Here is an 18,925-nt window from a genome sequence, read left to right as displayed (position 1 = left end):
CGTCCTCGACTGCTTTCCCAGGCCACAAGCAGGGAGCTTGATGGGAAGTGGAACTGCCGGGATTAGAACCGGCACCCATGTGAGATCCTGGAACGTTCAAGGCAAGGACTTTAGCCACTAGGCCATGGCGCTGGGCTCCGAGGGTCTTATGATTTTGAAGTAATAGCAAAAATAGGGCTTTCTCCTCAATATTTACAGTGGAAAATGTGGAGAAGTGATATGGCTAAGGAAAAATTGCAGTCCTTAGAAGCATCAGGTAGGCAACTCACTGGAGTTGGGCAATTGACTTCTGAAATGTTGGTTGGAGATGGAGTGTGGATTACTACAGAGCAGCAGATACGGCTACCTCAGGCTGTGCCCACCCGTATATGAGACGAAGCATTGCGGGCATGGGAGAAAATGGAAACTGGGTCTGAATTTGCAGGCAGTTATACAAAAGGCATCCAAGGAGCCAAAGAATCTTTTTTTTTTTTTTACTTTAAAATACTGAATTTGTTTTTACAAAATCAGTACAGTAAAAACTATCCAAGTAAGGCAAGGTGTGCCCTGCAATTCAAGCGTGCGCACACTCACCCCCCAGATTAACCCCCGTGATTTCCCTTGAAGGCCTTTACATTCTCAAGTTACACAAAACTAAGCAGCAAAACAGTAACATTACATGAAAACTGACTTTTTCACAAGTGTGATCAAACAGCTTCAATGATCACCTGAAATATTTGCACTTCAGACAAAAAGCCCCAGACAACAACAGCGTGCGTAGTACACAGAGCCTCACGATGCTCATGGGGGCGTGGGGATGGGGGGCCGGCGTCCACTTTTCACATTCTGCTCTCCGTGTCTCAGGTAAGAGTAAAGATCAGGGGACACTTCCTCTAGGCAGCGGCCTCCTGCTCGTCTACACTCTGCTGCTTCTCCTGAATTCGCCATTCCTACAGAGGATGTCCTCCTGCCGACCCACGGACGAGCTGCCCAGGTCTGCGGTGTCGTCCTCTCCCTGGGGGACCCAGGGCTCTCTTCTCCCACATAGCGTTTCTCTGTGCACGGAAATGGAGCCGGGTGCCCTGTCCCCCCATGCCGGCTGGGCACAGGCCCAGTCCTCTGTGCTGCAGTTTTCCCACTCCTCAGGGTGCAGGGACGGCTTCCTGTGCCTGCCCTGTCAGCAGTCACAATGCAGACTGAGGAGCTGTCTGTGGAGTCACTGGGGCTGTCGCTGGGGCTGGCACCCGTCAGGCGAGTTGCACAAATGCACGTTCATTTCTGCAGGCTGACCATAGGCAGCTCCTGCTGCCAGGGAGCTGCAGCCAGCCCGTAACCAACAGCAGTCTGCCACACAGGGACAACTGGAGCCGGTGATGGGACCAGACAGGAACTGCATTGGTGTCGGCAGCATGGCCGCCTGTGCATTCAGCAGCAACGTGAGTCCCCGGGCCAAACACACTGACCTATTACCTCTCCAAACACTGAGGAGCCAGAGGCCTTTCTTTGACTGCTGAAACTTTCTGCTCATTACTTTCTTCATGCATCCAAAACTAAGGATCAGCATACACAATTTTATTATATCTTTGACGAACCGTCTCTTGATATTTTTCCATCTCCTCCATTCGGAGCACCATAGTCTCCAGATTTGGGCTGTCCTTGCTGTCCCCCAAGGTGGCTGAGGATTCAGACCCCAAGATCTTAGCGTGCGTCACAGCCCAGAGTTCATGAGCAGTGTTTCCCAGAAAATCATCCAGCTGATGAACGTTGTTGCCTTCAGAATCAAGAGCTGTAGCCTCCTCCGCAGGCTGGGCTGTCACCGTATCCCTGCGAGGTAACCCTTCAGCTGAGCAGTTGCTTCCTCGAAGAGCCAGCTCTCTGGGCCTTCAACAAGAGAGGCTTCAAACGCTGCAGAACTGCCGCCTCCACCTTGTCTGCTAACTGGGTGGCAGAAATGCTTAGTTTTTGGAGTCTATCCATTTCTTCGGTTCTCAGTTCATTCAGTTCCTTTGTTCTTCTAGAAGTTTCAGCACCAAGCCACTCAAGCCTCTGTTTTTGCATTTTGTTTATTTCTTTGGCTTTTAGTTCTTCTAGCTCCTTCAATCTTTTAGAAGTTTCAGCATCAAGCCAAGCGAGCCTGGCTGCTTCGTGCTCAACATCTCCTCTCCACTGATTTTGCTCTGGAGTGTCTTCTTGCTGCACACCTTACTCTTTGGCAGCTCCTCTGGGGCTGGACCTCATCTTCCGCCACGTGGCGCATTTGGGAGACGCTGGCGGGGACGTGGGGTTTGGGGGGACCCAGGGAGCCCGGCCGTCTTTCACAGGCTGCTGCTTCATTTTCAATCGGGGTGAAACTGTTGCCTGTTGCAACCTGCTTTTGTTGGGAGGCTGGCTTATCAGCTTGGTTCTTTCAGGTTTGTGGAAGCTCTGCGGTCTTGCGGGAGCCAGAGCATCCTTCCTCCTCAGTGGCACATTCTCTGCCGCAGGCTTCTTGGTGGCTACTCTGGCTTTTAGCAGGGCCGAAGCCTCGTTCCCGCGCCTTGGACTGTGATCTAGGATGAACGGGGCTTGCTCCAGAGCGATATCCGCATCTAATGGCTCAAGCTCTCTCCGACCTCTGTGCCATGGGAAAGTCTTGGCCAGGCCTGTGCTTATCAGCCAGAAGCTTCTGTGCCACTGCAGGCAGCCCTGTGTCCTGTGGAACTATCTCCTTTTCCACAAAGGGCCTCCGTTCATTCTTAGGTGATGGGCTTGGCCATGTTGCGAAGGTCCTTTGGCTTCCAATTGGAAATCGGCTTCGCCTGTCACCGACACATTTCTTCACCTTTTTTGGTGACAGTTTCTTTTCCAGGAGAGATTCCAAAGCCTCAATTTGTTGCAGAATATCAGTAACCACATCAGGACAGAAGAATGCGCATCCAGTTTGGCAGAACAAAGTGAAAGCTGGCGAATAAGGCTTCCCCGCTCCTTACAGCGGGCAGGAATGGGGTGCTCCCCTCGGTCAGTAAACTGGGTGACAAACATCTGCAAGGCCCGAACGGCTCCTCGGTGGGCAGCTGCCAGCCTAGACATGACTTCTTCGTGTGTTTAATTCTATGCAGACTCAATTTATCCAATTCTTCCTGGGTTTCTTTTACCTGCTGCTGGAGGACGTAGAGCATCCGGGCAGCGCGAACAGCTTGCTCCTGTCTCCTGACGCGGATTCGGCGCTCTTCCTCTGGATCCAAATCTTCTTCTAGTCTATCTTTTGCAGTGACCGCTTCAATGTTGCGGATACAATTGCTCAGTTCTTTCTGTAGTCGCTGAACTTCCTGCGGGCATTTCTGTTCACAGAAGTTCTTGTGGTCGCTTGGCCTGGGTTGTGCCTCAAGTCCTGGGTGGTGAATTTGGCTCACCTAGATCCAACTGTCCTGAGGGGGGAGTGTAGAGGTACACCTTGGCGCCTGAGCCAGAAACCCCTGCGTGGGACGGCTGATGGCTGCCCCGACAGGCTTCTTGGCCCACAGGCTCCTTCCTCTCCCCACTCTGTGGTCAGGCATTTTACACTTAGTGTGTCCACATTTCTGAGAACTTCGGGGCTGATTCCTGAGGTTATGTTCTCTTATATGTTCTTCAAATTGTCTTCGTTTCACATCTCTTTTGGCTAGGTGGACGGCATAGCTAAATCTCTCTTCTGATACGACGGAAAATGAAACAGAGCCTCTTGGGTCAGGACCGACTCTCAAATCTGAATCTTTACGATGGTATGATTCATTGCACCCGTGCTTTAGCTTTTCAATTCTAATTCCATGTGGGGAGGCGTATCGGACTGCCAAGTTGCTTGAGTGTGTAGGAACATTCCTGTTGAATTGCAGCTGGGTCTGGGGGGCTTGAGGTTTCCCGGGGTCCCTGCTCCCATCCAGCTGGGTCCCAGATGCTAGATGGACATACGCTGAGGCTGGCTGGCTCGGTCCCATCATGGCAGACAGCACAGGGCAGCAGTGAGTCTGGTCACCGGGCAGCAGACTTTCCTGAAACCACCCCCACACTGAACAATCCTGTCACACGGGCAAATGTCTCGCGGTCCCAGCTGCACGGCAGCGGCCGTTCCTTGAGGAGAAGGGCTTGGGTCTTGCTCCTCTGCTTTTCAATCTCAGAGGTCAGAGCACACTGGACAATTTAAATGTGTTAAGCTGATGTTCTGTGAACAGCCTAGTTTTAAATGCCCTGGGAAATCTGTCTCAAAGAAACCTATAGTAAACCAATTGGGAAACTGCAGGTTAGAAGAAAAAGAACAAAAGCAGACACACACAAAACTCCCTAATTTCAGCTTTTGAGTAAATCCAGGGCTGGGAGACAGGATTTCCTTAAAGACCAGCATGTCCATCGGAGTGTAACGGCAGCCGTCCACGCTTGCTTATTCTGCTGCTGTCGATCATGATCAGAAAAGCAGACGGCAGGTACTCGGGAGAGGCAATCCCAACTGGACGAACACCATCACAGGTGGGGGCGAGGTGGCAACATGCAGTCGGCAGAGTGGGGGCCAGGCCTCTGCGATTTCCCTGGGGTTGGTCCTTTCCCCTTGATGCCTTCCATGAGTCAGAGGCCAACGGTCCATGCCACTGGCCCGGGGCGAACGCGGCTACTCCCAGCCAGAGAATCTTATGCTGATTTTATAAGATGTTTGACAGACTCCATAGAAAAACAAGTTAGGGGAGAAGGCGCTAGGAAATTGTTATTAAAGCAACTGGCCTTTGATATTGCGAATGAGGACTGCCAGGCTGTTATTGGTCCTGTAAAAGAAAGAGGGGATCTTCTGGGTTACCTCAAAGCCTGTGGCAACAAAGGGACATTTAAACACCTAGCAGCACTTGAAACTTTTGCCATTCAAAAGCAAATGAATGCTGAATGTTTTAATTGTGGCAAACCAGGACAGCTTAGAACAAATTGTGGAATGCTTCCTTCAACTCAAAAATACCATGCTAATACTTTTAACAGTCACTCCCAGGAATATGTCCTAAGTGCCAGAGGCCGGCACCAGAAAAAGAGTGTAAATCCAAATTTGGTCGTGATGGCAGATGCCTGTGGCCAGAAGACTCCAGGAGGGGCCAGTCCCAGGTCCCAAACATTCAGAGGATTATGAAACAGGAATATCCTATTTAATTTGTGTCTGTGGAGAAGCTACAACCTTAAAACTGCCACTGTCTCAACGCCCCACCTGTGCTCGTCACCCTGCAAGTATAAATCCCGGAGGCTGAGACTCCAGTCAATGGTGGTGAATGCATGTTGTTCATGTAGTACTTATTCCTATACAGCATTGCTTTACCACATAATGTAATTTTTAAGCACAAGTTCTTATATTAAGTTAATCTTTATGTTCTCTGTCCCGTTAAGTCCTCATTGTTTAAAATTAACAAAAGTGATGTTCTTGCTTTAAGGAGTATTTGGTGATGGCATTATACATTATAAGGTGAATGTTTGCTGTTTTGTGTGTTAATGTACCCAGGCTGTTCACTGCATGTCTTGTGGAATATTTTGTATTGCTGAGGAAGCTGGAATGCAGGCCTTCAGTGCAACAGCTAGATTTCAAAGTAATGACCATCTTTTTCTCTTGAGGTTTTGATTCTGTTGCCTGGACACCCACATTTTAAATATCTTTATAAAATGAGAAAAAGAAAAAGTCAAGGAAAAAAGAACAATTTGCCAGAACTTGTTCTCTGGGCTTGTGAATTCTCCCTTGGAAGGTCTTTTGCTGTGATAAATGTTTAGCTAGCTGACTTCATCTGTATATCCATGGCAACTTTTGGGAACTTGGAATTCAAAGAAGATACTAGGCTTTTATGAATCTTGAGGGGTTTTATTTAGGACATTTTCAAAACAGTGAAATTTTATCGTAGATAATTTGGTATAGAATTGAACTCTAACACACTAATAGATTATTTCAAGATATAAGTTAAATTAATGTGATATTTATTGTCTACAAAGTGTTTCCATGTATTAAAGTAATCCTTGTGTTTTCAGCTGGTTATCAAATCTCTCACTGCCTTTAATTGGTCAAGGTTTTGTATTTGTTTTAAAGATATTTGAGTGATGATCTCACATCAGTAACTGATTGTAATCTATAATGTGTTATGCTAACTTCAACAACAAAAAATCTTGTTCCAGATATTTTTAACTATCCTTAAATAAGCATCCAAGAATTCAAAGGTTTCGAATTCTGGGGTTTCCCTGGGTGTTCTTATGAGGCCTCAAGAATGCCAACGGACCTATCTCCCACTTTGTGGAGACAGTTGACTGCTTGGAGTATATTAATGTTATTGCCAAATGCCAAGCAGAGTAAAATTTTGTCATGTTGATATGTTGTATACATCCATGGAGTTGTGAAGGTTTAAACTTTAGTTTGCATGCTTTTAATGATTTAGCTCTCCAGCTGTGATCTGGTGGTTCACTACACATTCTTAGGATAGTTACATTACTGGGAAGACTGAAATTTGTATTTTCAGCTTGATGGAGGGATTTCATAGTGGTGATCAATGTTTTTCTCTCAGTGTCTTGGTTCAAGGCTTTTGACTTGATGGCTTTTCACTTACTGGTTTCTGGTGAGTACTACTACAACTAAGCTTGGTCGAAAACAACAATGTTTAAGTCCCCAAAAGTGTGTGTGTGTGTGTGCAGGAGCACATGAGTATCTTAACATTTGTCTTTTGTAAACACTGTTTAAAATTGTTAATACAATTTAGTTTTAATTGTTAACCAGTGCTCTTGTTTCCAAATTCACAGCAGACACTGGACTTTTGGGTAATGTTTTCTGAAGCCGTTAATTGATATTTTTCATTGATAATTGTTTCTGAGAGTAAGCAACCTGGTGGCTCAGACTTGTTGAATGTACATGCCCCACCTTAAAAAGCCAATTTTTTATAAAAATAATAATTAATAAATAAAAAGGGGGGATGCCCTCCAGAAACACTTTATCTATAATATTTCTAATACTTAACTTGTAAAATTTGCCTTTTAAAATTTTCCTCCAAGAGACATTAATACTCCTGTTGATACACATTTTTTTTATATTCTCTGATAAATTCCTGTGTATATAAAACACAAAATGATTGATATTCTAGAACACTAACCTGTGGAAAAGGTTATGCTCTTGTTTCTAGAATTTCCTGATGGATCCTCAGCACTGTGGGTTTCCCTATGGCTCATCCGGCCTCGGAATTGCAGCAACTCCATTTTTTTTTTTAATTTTTAATATTCATTTATTCATTAATTACATTGCATTACATGACACAATTTCATAGGTACTGGGATTCCCCCCTTCACCCCAAACCCTTCCCCCATCATGAATTCCTTCACCTTGATGCATAACCACAGCTCAAGTTCCGTTGAGGTTCCCTAATTAAAAGTTTACACCATACAGAGTCCAGCATCCCACTTGTCCAGTTCAAGTTCAACGGCCTCTTAGGGAGGCCCTCTCAGATTTGTAGGCAGAGCCAGCAGAGCGTCACCTCGATCAATTAGAAGCTCCAACATATCATCAGCAACAGTCCAGGTATGATGAGGCTGGTGCAGAGTCCACTGATTGACATAGTCCGTCTTAGGGGCAGCAACTCCATTGAGTACAACGCTGCCCCTGGGAAAGATGGACTCCCCAGTGGAGCTGCCTCTAAGCAATGTAAAACCAGATTTGTTTTTTAATGTTTTTGTTTCACTACAGGTCAGCAGCGCAGAGAAAGCGTCCACCTTCTAAGAATGTTTGAGAAAGACTTTAAAGATTTATTTATTTTTATTGGAAAGGCAGAGAGGAGGAGAGACAGAGAGGAAGATCTTCCATCGGATAAATCACTCCCCAAGTGACCTCAATGGGCAATGCTGAGCCGATCCGAGGCCAGGAGCCAGGAGCTCTTCCTGGTCTCCCACACTGGTGCAGGGTCCCAAGGCTTTGGGCTGTCCTTGACTGCTTTCCCAGGCCACAAGCAGGGAGCTGGAAGGGAAGTGGGGCCTCCGGGATTAGAATCAGCGTCCATTTGGGATCCCGGTGCATTTAAGGCAAGGACTTTAACCACTACGCTTTCACACTGGGCCCGAGGAAAACTTTAAATATAAATTGTCAAGATTATAATAGGTGATTTATAGAGAACAGATTCTTAACTGCCTTAGACATTAGAAAACCTATAGAAACTTGCAGTGGGATCCAAGAGCAACCCTGACACCCTCTTAAAAGGAGGTTGTGTGTGCAGAGCAGGAGGGGGTCCCAGGGCGGAGCAGGAGGATAAGAGGGGGTCTGTATCCTAGTCCTGGAGACCCCCAGAGGCTTCCAAGTGCTTTCGCCACAGGAGCAGTGGAGACTTTGTTAAGGATTGTCGGTATGGATACTGAGAACCATATCCTGACTGCCAAGGAGACCAAAGGGGATGTGAATGCCCTCTGAGGCCGAGAACTCTGAGGTCAGTCATTTCCTATTGGATTTCCCACAGGGGATGGCAGCAGCCCAGTGCCCTGCTCATAGGGTCTGGTGACATTGGAACTACAACCAGGAGCCCTGGGTGGCTCTCAGAGATAAAAGAGGATTGTAAATTTCCTTCTGGACTCAGGAGAGGTGCTTTCTCTGGTCCTTACCTAGTTTTTCAATTGTCCTTACCTGTTTTTCAATTGTTAACATATGACTTGTTAGAATTATAAAGCTGTTTTGGGCCCGGTGGAATGGCCTAGCAGCTAAAGTCCTTGCCTTGAATGCTCCGGGATCCCATATGGGCGGAAGATCTTCCTCTCTGTCTCTCCTCCCCTCTATATCTGACTTTGTAATAAAAATAAATAAATCTTTAAAAAAAAAGAATCATAAAACTGTTTTGATTATCCCAAAATGCATGAAGTTCTGGTGCAGCCCGGATAGCACCCAGTGACAGTGGGCAAATGAACTGTGGCTGTGTCCCCTGCCTGCCCTCTGTCCTGAAGGCGGGTCCTAACAGCAATGGAATGTTAATACCTACTTCACTTCTTAAATGTTTACACATTCAAAATACACATGGTGAATAGTGATCATTTATCCCCACAGCATAATCAAATGACAAGAACGGTAAAATAGTCACATATAGGTTATATCAACTAATACTTACTGTTACATGTAAGCTTACTTAACATAAAATCAGCATTGGGTATCAGCGATAAAAAATGTGAACAAGGGCCCATCAGCGTGGCCTAGCGGCTAAAGTCCTCGCCTTGAACGCCCCGGGATCCCATATGGGTGCCGGTTCTAATCCTGGCAGCTCCACTTCCCACCCAGCTCCCTGCTTGTGGCCTGGGAAAGCAGTCGAGGACGGCCCAATGCATTGGGATCCTGCACCCGTGTGGGAGACCCGGAAGAGGCTCCAGGTTCCCGGCTTCGGATCGGCGCGCACCGGCCCATTGTGGTCACTTGGGGAATGAATCATCGGACGGAAGATCTTCCTCTCTGTCTCTCCTCCTCTGTGTATATCCGACTTTGTAATAAAAATAAATAAATCTTTAAAAAAAAAAGTCCATATTGTAATGGAAAAAATAGAACTAAAAAACTTGAAATTCAATCCCACAAAAATCTATAATCAGTACTCTTTTGAGCAGTAGAGAAAAAGATATGAAGTCCACATGAAAAATATTTACATTAATTTTAATAAAAAAATTAAAAGAAAGCAAATTTTACTGTAACAAAATGTATACAAATTTTCAAATAATCTTGGTTTAATAGACTTATTAAGCAAAAAATTTGCAGAGCACTTGGTACTTTTATTTGGGCTCATATATTCTAAAAGCACCCTCAAGATAGACTTGGGAAGGTAAGAAATGTAAAATTTTGATACTTTCCTCCATAACTTAACATACAAAGAAGGTGCTTAGACTTACAGGTAAATTTGTAAAGTTAGGGGGGAAGTGGGAGAAAGTAGTAACGTACAAGCTCAGGACATATTCCAAGAATGTATAAGCAAAACTTTGAACTGTTTAGATGAGTTGGTAGGAAATCAAAGTAAGGAATGATAGAACTGACATCAAATACTTTCGGGGTAATGGGATTGTTACAACTTTTTCACCTTAGGAAACATAAATAGTGATTTTAGTGTATTTCTTTGAATGCATTCATAAAAAGGACTTTTAACGAAATTGTGTCTGTGAATAAAACATTACCCTAATTAAAATTTAAATTGTACAAAAGTTTTATATTAAAATATTTACATTAATTGATATTTTAATATTGATGGAAGTTGCATAGATCAAATTAAAATCAATGATAAATCCTAAAAAAAAAGAATGTTAATTCCATCCTCAGCCACTCCCCCCACCACTTAGGTATTCACTCGTGCCCACCTGGGACTCACCTGTCAACTGAGAGGGGACGGTATTGCATTGTTGTGCAACTACTCCCCTCACAAGCCCCTGTAAAAGTCCTGGGAAGCCAGGGCTCACTCTTTTTCTGGTCAAGTGCTTCCGTTGCTCTGGCACCTGGACTCTTGGCTGACCCAGGACAGGTAATCCCTTGAGCATGGTCCCTGTGCACTGCTTAGATGGGACACTGGATATAGTAATGTTGTTTCTGGTTTGTGTGCTGTCAGGAGTTCCAGGAGAGGGGAGGCCTGGCAGTGATAGAATGTGGGCAGAGAAGCCAGCTTTGTAAGTGTGTCCAGGTTATTCATAGCATGTCTCGTAGGATAACTTGTATTGTTGGGGAGCATAGGTCTTTGGCTTAACAGATGGACTTCAGGGTAATGACCATTTGTTCCCCTTTGCATTATGTTTGGTTGGATTATGATTGGTTGGATTGCCATATGGACTTGTGATTTGCTATTTCTAGTATGCTGTATTATCACTAAACTTGGTTAATAAGACTCCTTAATAAACCTGAAACATGTCTGGTGTGATCTCGCTCGCACCCTGTATTAGTTCTATAAAATCATGCTTGAATACTATAAACTGCAAAGTTTAAACTTTGTGTTAAGAATCTTCCTGAAAAACTTTTATCAATTTAAGACTGTTAATGCTAAACAAGATGTGACTGCACAGAAACCTTGATGTCAAGTTTATGCTCAGCTGTTATATATGCTAGATGTTAATGTTGAACCTTTCACTGTTCCTGTGCCACTCTGATTTAGGTTAAACGCAAAAACATGTTACCTCGGGAGAAATTGTAGCTGTTATTTTTCTATCTTCTACCAAGGACCCCTAGATACATTCCCTGAAGAATAGCTGGCTGCTGTGGCCCCCTCTCTCGGCCCCTTTCTCAGCTTGAAGTCGCCAGAGTGACCATCGGCCAATTATCCCTGACAGGCAGCCGGGGTCCATTCTCTGGGGAACAAAGGATGTGGAGGAGTTAGATGAGATAATAGGCAGTCGGGGTATGTGGTCCCTGGTGACTTTATTTTTGTATAATATATAGTCTTGCTTCACCAAATTTTCAGCTAATCCAATGGCATGATCTCCCTAGCTACATCTTTCAGGCCTAATTTTACAAAACACACAAGTGGGAAGGGTAGAAGGACATTCAGAATCTTTGCTATTGTGGGAGACAACAGCCAGTTCAATCTCAATCAGGAGCACTGATAAGGAAATGAATGCATAGGATACATCCTAGTTCACAGGTTTAGAGAAAGAACCTGCTAGAGGAACTAGCTGTGTTTTGAGGAACTGTACTTTGCTGTTGAGATGTAAATGGTTCAAGCCCCTCCTCCATGGAGACCTGCCTGACAACCTTCCTTTAAAAGTCTGGTGCTGGGCCCGGCAGCGTGGCCTAATGGCTAAAGTCCTCGCCTTGAAAGCCCCGGGATCCCATGTAGGCTCACTTGGGAAGATCTTCCTCTCTGTCTCTCCTCCTCTGTGTATATCTGGCTGCAATAAAATGAATAAATCTTTAAAAAAAAATAAAAGTCTGGTGCTGTTAATACACTTAGGCAATTGATCACCAAGTCAGGGGTTCAAGCAGGTTATTTTTTTTTTAAAGATTTATTATTATTGGAGAGCCAGATATACAGAGAGGAGGAGAGACAGAGAGGAAGATCTTCCGTCCGATGATTCACTCCCCAAGTGAGCCACAATGGCCAGTGCGCGCCGATTCGAAGCCGGGAACCAGGAACTTCTTCCGGGTCTCCCATGTGGGTGCAGGGGCCCAAAGCATTGGGCCGTCTTGGACTGCTTTCCCAGGCCACAAGCAGGGAGCTGGATGGGAAGTGGAGCTGCCAGGATTAGAACCGGCATCCATATGGGATCCCGGGGCGCATTCAAGGCGAGGACTTTAGCTGCTAGGCCACGCCGCCGGGCCCTTACACATGTTATTATAGGCTCCATGCACTAATAAATACTTGTGGGACAGTGACAGACTCCCATGCCATTTCCAGGCATGGGCTCACGAGGACCATTTTCCCTTTTTCAGAGCCTCCTAGGAAACACTTGGGGGGGGGGGTCAGGCATCCCTGTCATGTGCTTTGGAGGCAGGAATTTGGCCTCACAGCCTCCAGCCAGATGCTGCTGCCCTCTTGTTCACCAGGGAGTGCTTCACCCTCCTCCAGGGATCCTTCTGGATTCAAGACTCTTTCTCCTGCTGGTCAGCTGTGGACCGTCGGCCGCCGCTGATGTGCCACCTTCCACAAGACATCCCAACAGCTGACGTCTGTTTTTCACAGAGGTCCTTCTCCCCAGGACAGGTAGAGTAGCAACATGCCTGGATCTCTCGTCTGTAGCGGCCGCTCTCACAGCACGCAACGGCATAAGTTGTGCAAGGCAGGGGGACAGGCACCTTCAGCAGCCTGGTGAAGGAGCTGCTGAAGGGTCCAGCAAGGGTTGGTGTGGTGTGGTGTGGTATGTGGTGTGGTGTGGTGTGTTGGTGCGGGGCGTTGTCCCAGTGGGTCAAGCATCAGCCTACCAGGCAGATGGCCTGTATGGGTGCTGCTTCGAATCCTGGCTGCTTCCCCTGCAGTCCAGCTCCCTGCCGATCCTCCTGGGAGAGCCGCGGAGGATGGTGCAGGAGCTTCTGCCCCTGTGCCCCTGTGCCCCTGTGCCCCTGTGGGAGATCTGGAGGAAGCTCCTGGTTCCTGGGCTTGTCCTGACCCAGCCACAGCTGGCTCTGATGGTGGTCCTTGGGGAAGTGAGCCAGCAGATGCAAGAAAGATTGCTGTCTCTCCCTCTCTGTTCCTGTGTGCTTCCAAGAAAAGAGGGCAGAGGGAGGCAGGAGGGAGGAAGGAAAAGACAGAAAGCTGCCAGCCTCCTGCGAGGGAGCATGCTGTGCTGTGTGCTGTGCTGTGTGCTGTGCTGTGGCTCTAGACTGCTTTTGTCTGTCAACGCAGACCCCGAGGGTGTGTGTAGGGCTTCCCTCATGGGACTCCTGTGCAACCTCTATAGAAGAGTGTCCTTGAGAGAGAATGCGTCTTGGCAGAGAAATATGGGGCAAACGGAGACTTTATGATGGACCATATCAATCAGTGGACGACCTCATCGAGCAAAACTGGCAGCGATTCATAACTGGAGAACTATTAAAACCACTTCAGCAAATATCTCAGAGCATGCCCCACATGCGGGACTTGGGGTGGGCGGGAAACCGGGTGGGGCTTCTCCCTCAATATCCCCCTTTACCTCAGATACATGATGGAAACAATATGGACATAATAGTATTACCCACTTCCCTATACCCCCGAACCTTTTTTTTTTTAACTGCAAATAACTATGTAAAGATTGTTAACAACAGGGCCCAGTGGCGTGGCCTAGCGGCTAAAGTCCTCGCCTTGAACGCCCCGGGATCCCATATGGGCACCGGTTCTAATCCCGGCAGCTCCACTTCCCATCCAGCTCCCTGCTTGTGGCCTGGGAAAGCAGTCGAGGACGGCCCAAACATTTGGGACCCTGCACCCACATGGGAGACCTGGAAGAGGTTCCAGGTTCCCGGCTTCGAATCGGCGCACACTGGCCGTTGTGGCTCACTTGGGGAGTGAATCATCGGATGGAAGATCTTCCTCTCTGCCTCTCCTCCTCTGTATATCTGACTTTGTAATAAAAATTAATAAATCTTTAAAAAAAAAGATTGTCAACAACAATACAATAAAAAAAGAAAAAAAGAGAGAGAGAATGCCTCTGGGCTGGGCTGCTTCCCTTGATTTGGCAGGAGAACCTGGTTGAGCGTCCTGCAGTGAGCGCTGGTGGCCACAAGAGGGCGCCCGAAGCTGCCCTTTCTACCCCTGGTGGGCTCAGGCTTTCTGAGGACTTGAAAGTCCTCAGGTGGGGGTCCCAGTCAGTGTTCCCGAACACGTGTCGTTGGAAGATCAGGGTTCCAAGGCCGAACGGCCCGCATACCAAGGCCTGGGAGGGGAAGAGGATGCTTGGAGCCTAGCGTCAGCCTGGCACTCTGATAGGAAGTGGCAGGGTGCCTTTAACAGCAAGGTACTATATCAGGGCACCAAAAGAACCCTGGGAGCTGGAGTCCCACATCAGCGTGCCCACAGGCCCTCTGGGAGCTGGAGTCCCATGTCAGCATCCCCACAGGGCCCTGTGGGAGCTGCAGTTACACACCAGTTGACTAGCATGGAACCTCGGCAGAGGAGGTCCCAGGAACCCTTATCACCACCCCATTCCTCACAGAACACCGAGTTGCAGGCCTCTGGCGTTCTTTAGCAAGTGGAGTAGCTCCCCAATGGGCTGCAGCGAGGGCTTCATGTATTTTTCCATTGTGGAGTGCCGGTTAGGGTGATATACCACTCGGCCTTCCTCTGCCTAGCTGGGTGGTGTGTGGGCATGTGGGCTCCTAAGCCAGGAGCAGGTGGATGGAGAAGTAGGCACCAGAGGTCAGCAGCCATCTGCAATAGGAAGTCCCAGGCCCTAGCTGCTCCGGAGAGCACCCTGAAACATGCAGCCCTGCTGCCCAGCAGGTATGACGGTGGCCAGGAAGCCACCAAGGCCCGCACAAGGGAGGGCTTTCAGGGCCTGTGCTCCCTGCAGCACAGGCCTGGACCCTGGACTGTTTCCCCATGGCCCTTCCTGCATTCTGCCCTGAACCCTTCTTTTAGGGAGGTGCTCCCCTTCATCCCTGGCCTCTGCTCAGACACCCCTCAACCCCCTCCCCATTTGCCCCTGCCTTGGCTGTGCACCCCAGCCCCTCCTGGTTGCCCTCCACAGCTGTCATTCCTACCCCTGCCCGCTCAGTGCTTGATCTTAAGTTGCCCTGAGAGACACCGCTCGCCTGTTCACTTGCTTAATGCTGGTCTCTGGCAAGAGGTCTGTTACCCTCCTGCTTTTTGGCAGAAGCCCTGCCCTTCCTCGTGTGGGTGTCTTCAGGCTCCAGGGCTTCTCCCGTGCTCTCTCTGGTGGCTCCTCATCAGTTTTCACAGGACACTTTCCTACCTGGTCCTTCGACAGCTCAAGCCCACGTGGATGGCTGCGGCCTCCCCACAATGACCTTCTTGCTTGCCCCTCCTGTGGCAGTGCTGTCACGGCCCCGTTTTCCAGGTGCTGAGTCTGTCCCTGCCCTCCTGCCTGAATGCCCACTGTCATTCTCTCGTATAGGGCCTGTGCATGTGTGCATGTGTGTGTATATGTGTGTGTGTGTCCCTGAGGGGCCACAAGCCTCCTCTTGCCACAACCTCGGTGAAGTGGGTGTGCAGAGTGACCTCCCATGCCACCTGCGGGCATGGTCTCACGAGGACCCCTTTCCCTTCTTTAGGGCCTCCTAGGAAACACTTGGGGGGTCAGGCATCTCCGTCGTGTGCATTTGAGGCAGGAATTTGCCCCCCCCCCCAGTCCCCTACCTTATGCCATTGTCCCCTCGTTCATCAGGGAATGCTTCACCCTCCTCCCGGGATCATCCTAGATTCAAGAGTCTTTCTCCTGCAGGCCACCTGCCACAAGACACCCCAACAGCTGACGTCTGTTCTCCACAGAGGTCCTTCTCCCCAGGACAGGTAGAGTAGCAACATGCCTGGATCCCTCGTCTGTACCGGCTCCTCTCACAGCACACAATGGCATAAGTTGTGCCATCCTCAGCCTGCCAGGCGGATGGCCTGTATGGGTGCTGCTTCAAATCCTGGCTGCTTCCCCTGCAGTCCAGCTCCCTGCCGATCCGCGGAGGATGCTGCCAGGGCTTGTGCCCCTGTGCCCCTGTGCCCCTGTGCCCCTGTGGGAGATCTGGAGGAAGCTCCTGGTTCCTGGGCTTGTCCTGACCCAGCCACAGCTGGCTCTGATGGTGGTCCTTGGGGAAGTGAGCCAGCAGATGCAAGAAAGATTGCTGTCTCTCCCTCTCTTTTCATCTGTGCTTCAAAGCAAATAGGACAGAGGAGGCAGGCAGGCAGGCAGGCGGGAAGAGACAGAAAGCTGCCGGCCTCCTGCGAGGGCATGTGTTGTGTGCCATGTGCTGTGGCTCTAGACTGCTTTTGTCTGTCAACCCAGACCCTGAGGGTGTGTGTAGGGCTTCCCTCATGGGACTCCTGTGCAACCTCTATAGGAGAGTGCCCTTGAGAGAGAATGCCTCTCTGGGCTGGGGTGCTTCCCTTGATTTGGCAGGAGAGCCTGGTTGAGTGTCCTGCAGTGAGTGCTGGTGGCCACGAGGGGGCGCACGAAGCTGACTTTTCTGACACTGGTTCCCTTAGTTAAGTCATTATTTCCCAGTTTGTTTTCATGTGTGTTTTGATTTACTCAGGCCTCAGGGTGAACCTTCATGGCAGATTCCTGTTTCTGATACCATGCTGTGGCCAGATGGTCATGACTCGCTGTGTGCAGGACTCTGTCCTCAGTGTTGGTTGATATTTACAGACCATGTGAAAATCCCTTAGCTAGAGCTGTTTGAGCATGACAGGTGTTGTGCAAATCCCATCGCAATATCATGGCATTGGTCTAGGCACCCGTCCTTGTAATTGGTGGTGGCTCAGGCTGGATGTGGGCACAAGGTGATATGAGGGTTTACGGGTTTTGTGCGTGTTTGGCCTGGGTATGCGCAGTGGCATTGCCACATACATATCAAGTCATCGTGCCTGCAAGGACCTCCGAAAGATGAAACCCCACTGTGGCAGACTTGCTAATGCAAATGGCTGAAGACCCGAGCATGTGAGAAGGTAAGTGGGTTCTGGGATTGTGGATTGGTGTTTGTTCTTTAGGGCTTAGCATTTAGGTCTGTGTTTTATCAGTTAAATTTTGCTTTATCATTTAGTGCTTGGGATTTAGAATTAGGGTGTGGCTTACATGTATGGAACCATTTACACTTAGGGCATGCATTAGGGTTATGGTACATTTTACACTTAGGGTATGGCTGAGGGTTATGGTACAGTGTACAGTTGGGGTGTGGCTTAGGGTTTGGGTCTGGCAGAGGGTCAGGGTCAGTGTGAGGGTTTAGGGTCAGGGTTGGGGTCGGGTTTAGGGTACGGGTACGGGTTAGGGGCTAGGGCTAGGGCTAGGAAAAAGGAAGTTGTGGTCTGGAACTACATGGTCCAACTGATCTAAGACAGAAACGTTAATCCATCGTTAGTATGCTCTAATGCTTCCCTACTCATCAAGCATAGCCCTGTGGTGATGACACGTCTAACTGTCCTTATTTCCCATGCACACCACACACGATGTATTAGCCAGGAGTAGACATGTCACGCTCTTGGGACATCTGAGCCTGCTGCTGCTCTACAGAAAACTTTTACTAAACCGAGGGAGCAAATGTAAGATATTAACAGGGTCTAGTGCAGTTGGTATGTTAACCAGGAATGTGTTGTATATAATTATGCTGTACTTCATATGACTGGCAGTGCAGGATTGCTCACACCCATGTCACCACAAAACCATAAGAACATGTGGCAAACATGTGGGCGCCATGTCTGAGATCACCACTGCATGTATGGTCCATCAGTGACCAGATGCTATGCAGAGCAGTAAGAACACAGTCCACACAGTAGCATTTTCCCTACTAAACTAACTTCAGAGTTAGGGTCACAAGCCAATGCCTGGATGAAGGCCAGGCTGACAATGCAACTGAACGACTGCCACAAAGATTCTCTCACGGTAACCAGTCATGAAAGCTCTGAAAAATCCACACAGCTTTTTAAACTTAATTTTAAAATTATCCTGGAAATAAAATGTCCAGGTTGCTCAGGCAGAACAAGGACTCACCGGGTTGCGCACAAGCCTGCTTATGTCCCATCCTCCAGTCCCGCATTTGATGCTCCCTGCTGCAATAATGCGCCTTGTGGCAGCGGGAGCAAGCTTTGGGGCCTAAACACCCACACACCCTGCAGAGATGGGCACCTGACTGCAGCTGGAGACACACAGTCTCTCCTGTGCCTGGGGCAGGACCCTCAGAAGGAGGCTCATAGGAGTAAAAGTCATTTTTCCTGGGTAACTGATTCCTGAAAACTAAAAGAGAAATTTTGTAAATATTTCAGATAAGACAAAATAATGCTTCAAATATTTAAGCCTCTATTTCACATTAGAGACCCTTATTTTAAAAAGAAAACAAAACTTGTTCTTTTGGGGAGCTTATTTTTTTTTTTTAAAGATTTATTTTTATTACAAAGTCAGATATACACAGAGGAGGAGAGACAGAGAGGAAGATCTTCCGTCCGATGATTCACTCCCCAACTGAGCCACAACGGCCAGTGTGCGCCGATTCGAAGCCGGGAACCTGGAACCTCTTCCAGGTCTCCCATGTGGGTGCAGGGTCCCAAATGTTTGGGCCGTCCTCGACTGCTTTCCCAGGCCACAAGCAGGGAGCTGGATGGGAAGTGGAGCTGCCGGGATTAGAACCGGCGTCCATATGGGATCCCAGGGCGCATTCAAGGCGAGGACTTTAGCTGCTAGGCCACGCTGATGGGCCCAGGGGAGCTTATTTTTAGGAGGGAGATTTTGAAACAAAAAGGCAGCTTTTAACATCTAGAAGGTGGGGGTTAGGTCACCCCCATGTCAGATGGTGTCTAGGAACTCCAGCCCTGTTCCAGCCAGCTCCCTGCTAAGGTACCTGCAAGGCAGGAGGTGACGCCTCCAGCGCCATGGGACT

General features: G+C 48.3%; 1 pseudogene; it reads right to left on the bottom strand.

Moving 5' to 3' along the window:
- Positions 1 to 1,445: 1,445 nt before the first annotated feature.
- LOC101525724 (protein moonraker-like) lies at positions 1,446 to 18,919 on the bottom strand (annotated as a pseudogene).
- Positions 18,920 to 18,925: the final 6 nt, after the last annotated feature.

Source organism: Ochotona princeps, chromosome 2, assembly GCF_030435755.1.
Source record: "Ochotona princeps isolate mOchPri1 chromosome 2, mOchPri1.hap1, whole genome shotgun sequence".
Classification (NCBI taxonomy): Eukaryota; Metazoa; Chordata; class Mammalia; order Lagomorpha; family Ochotonidae; genus Ochotona; species Ochotona princeps.
This window is presented reverse-complemented; position numbering and strand designations above follow the sequence as displayed.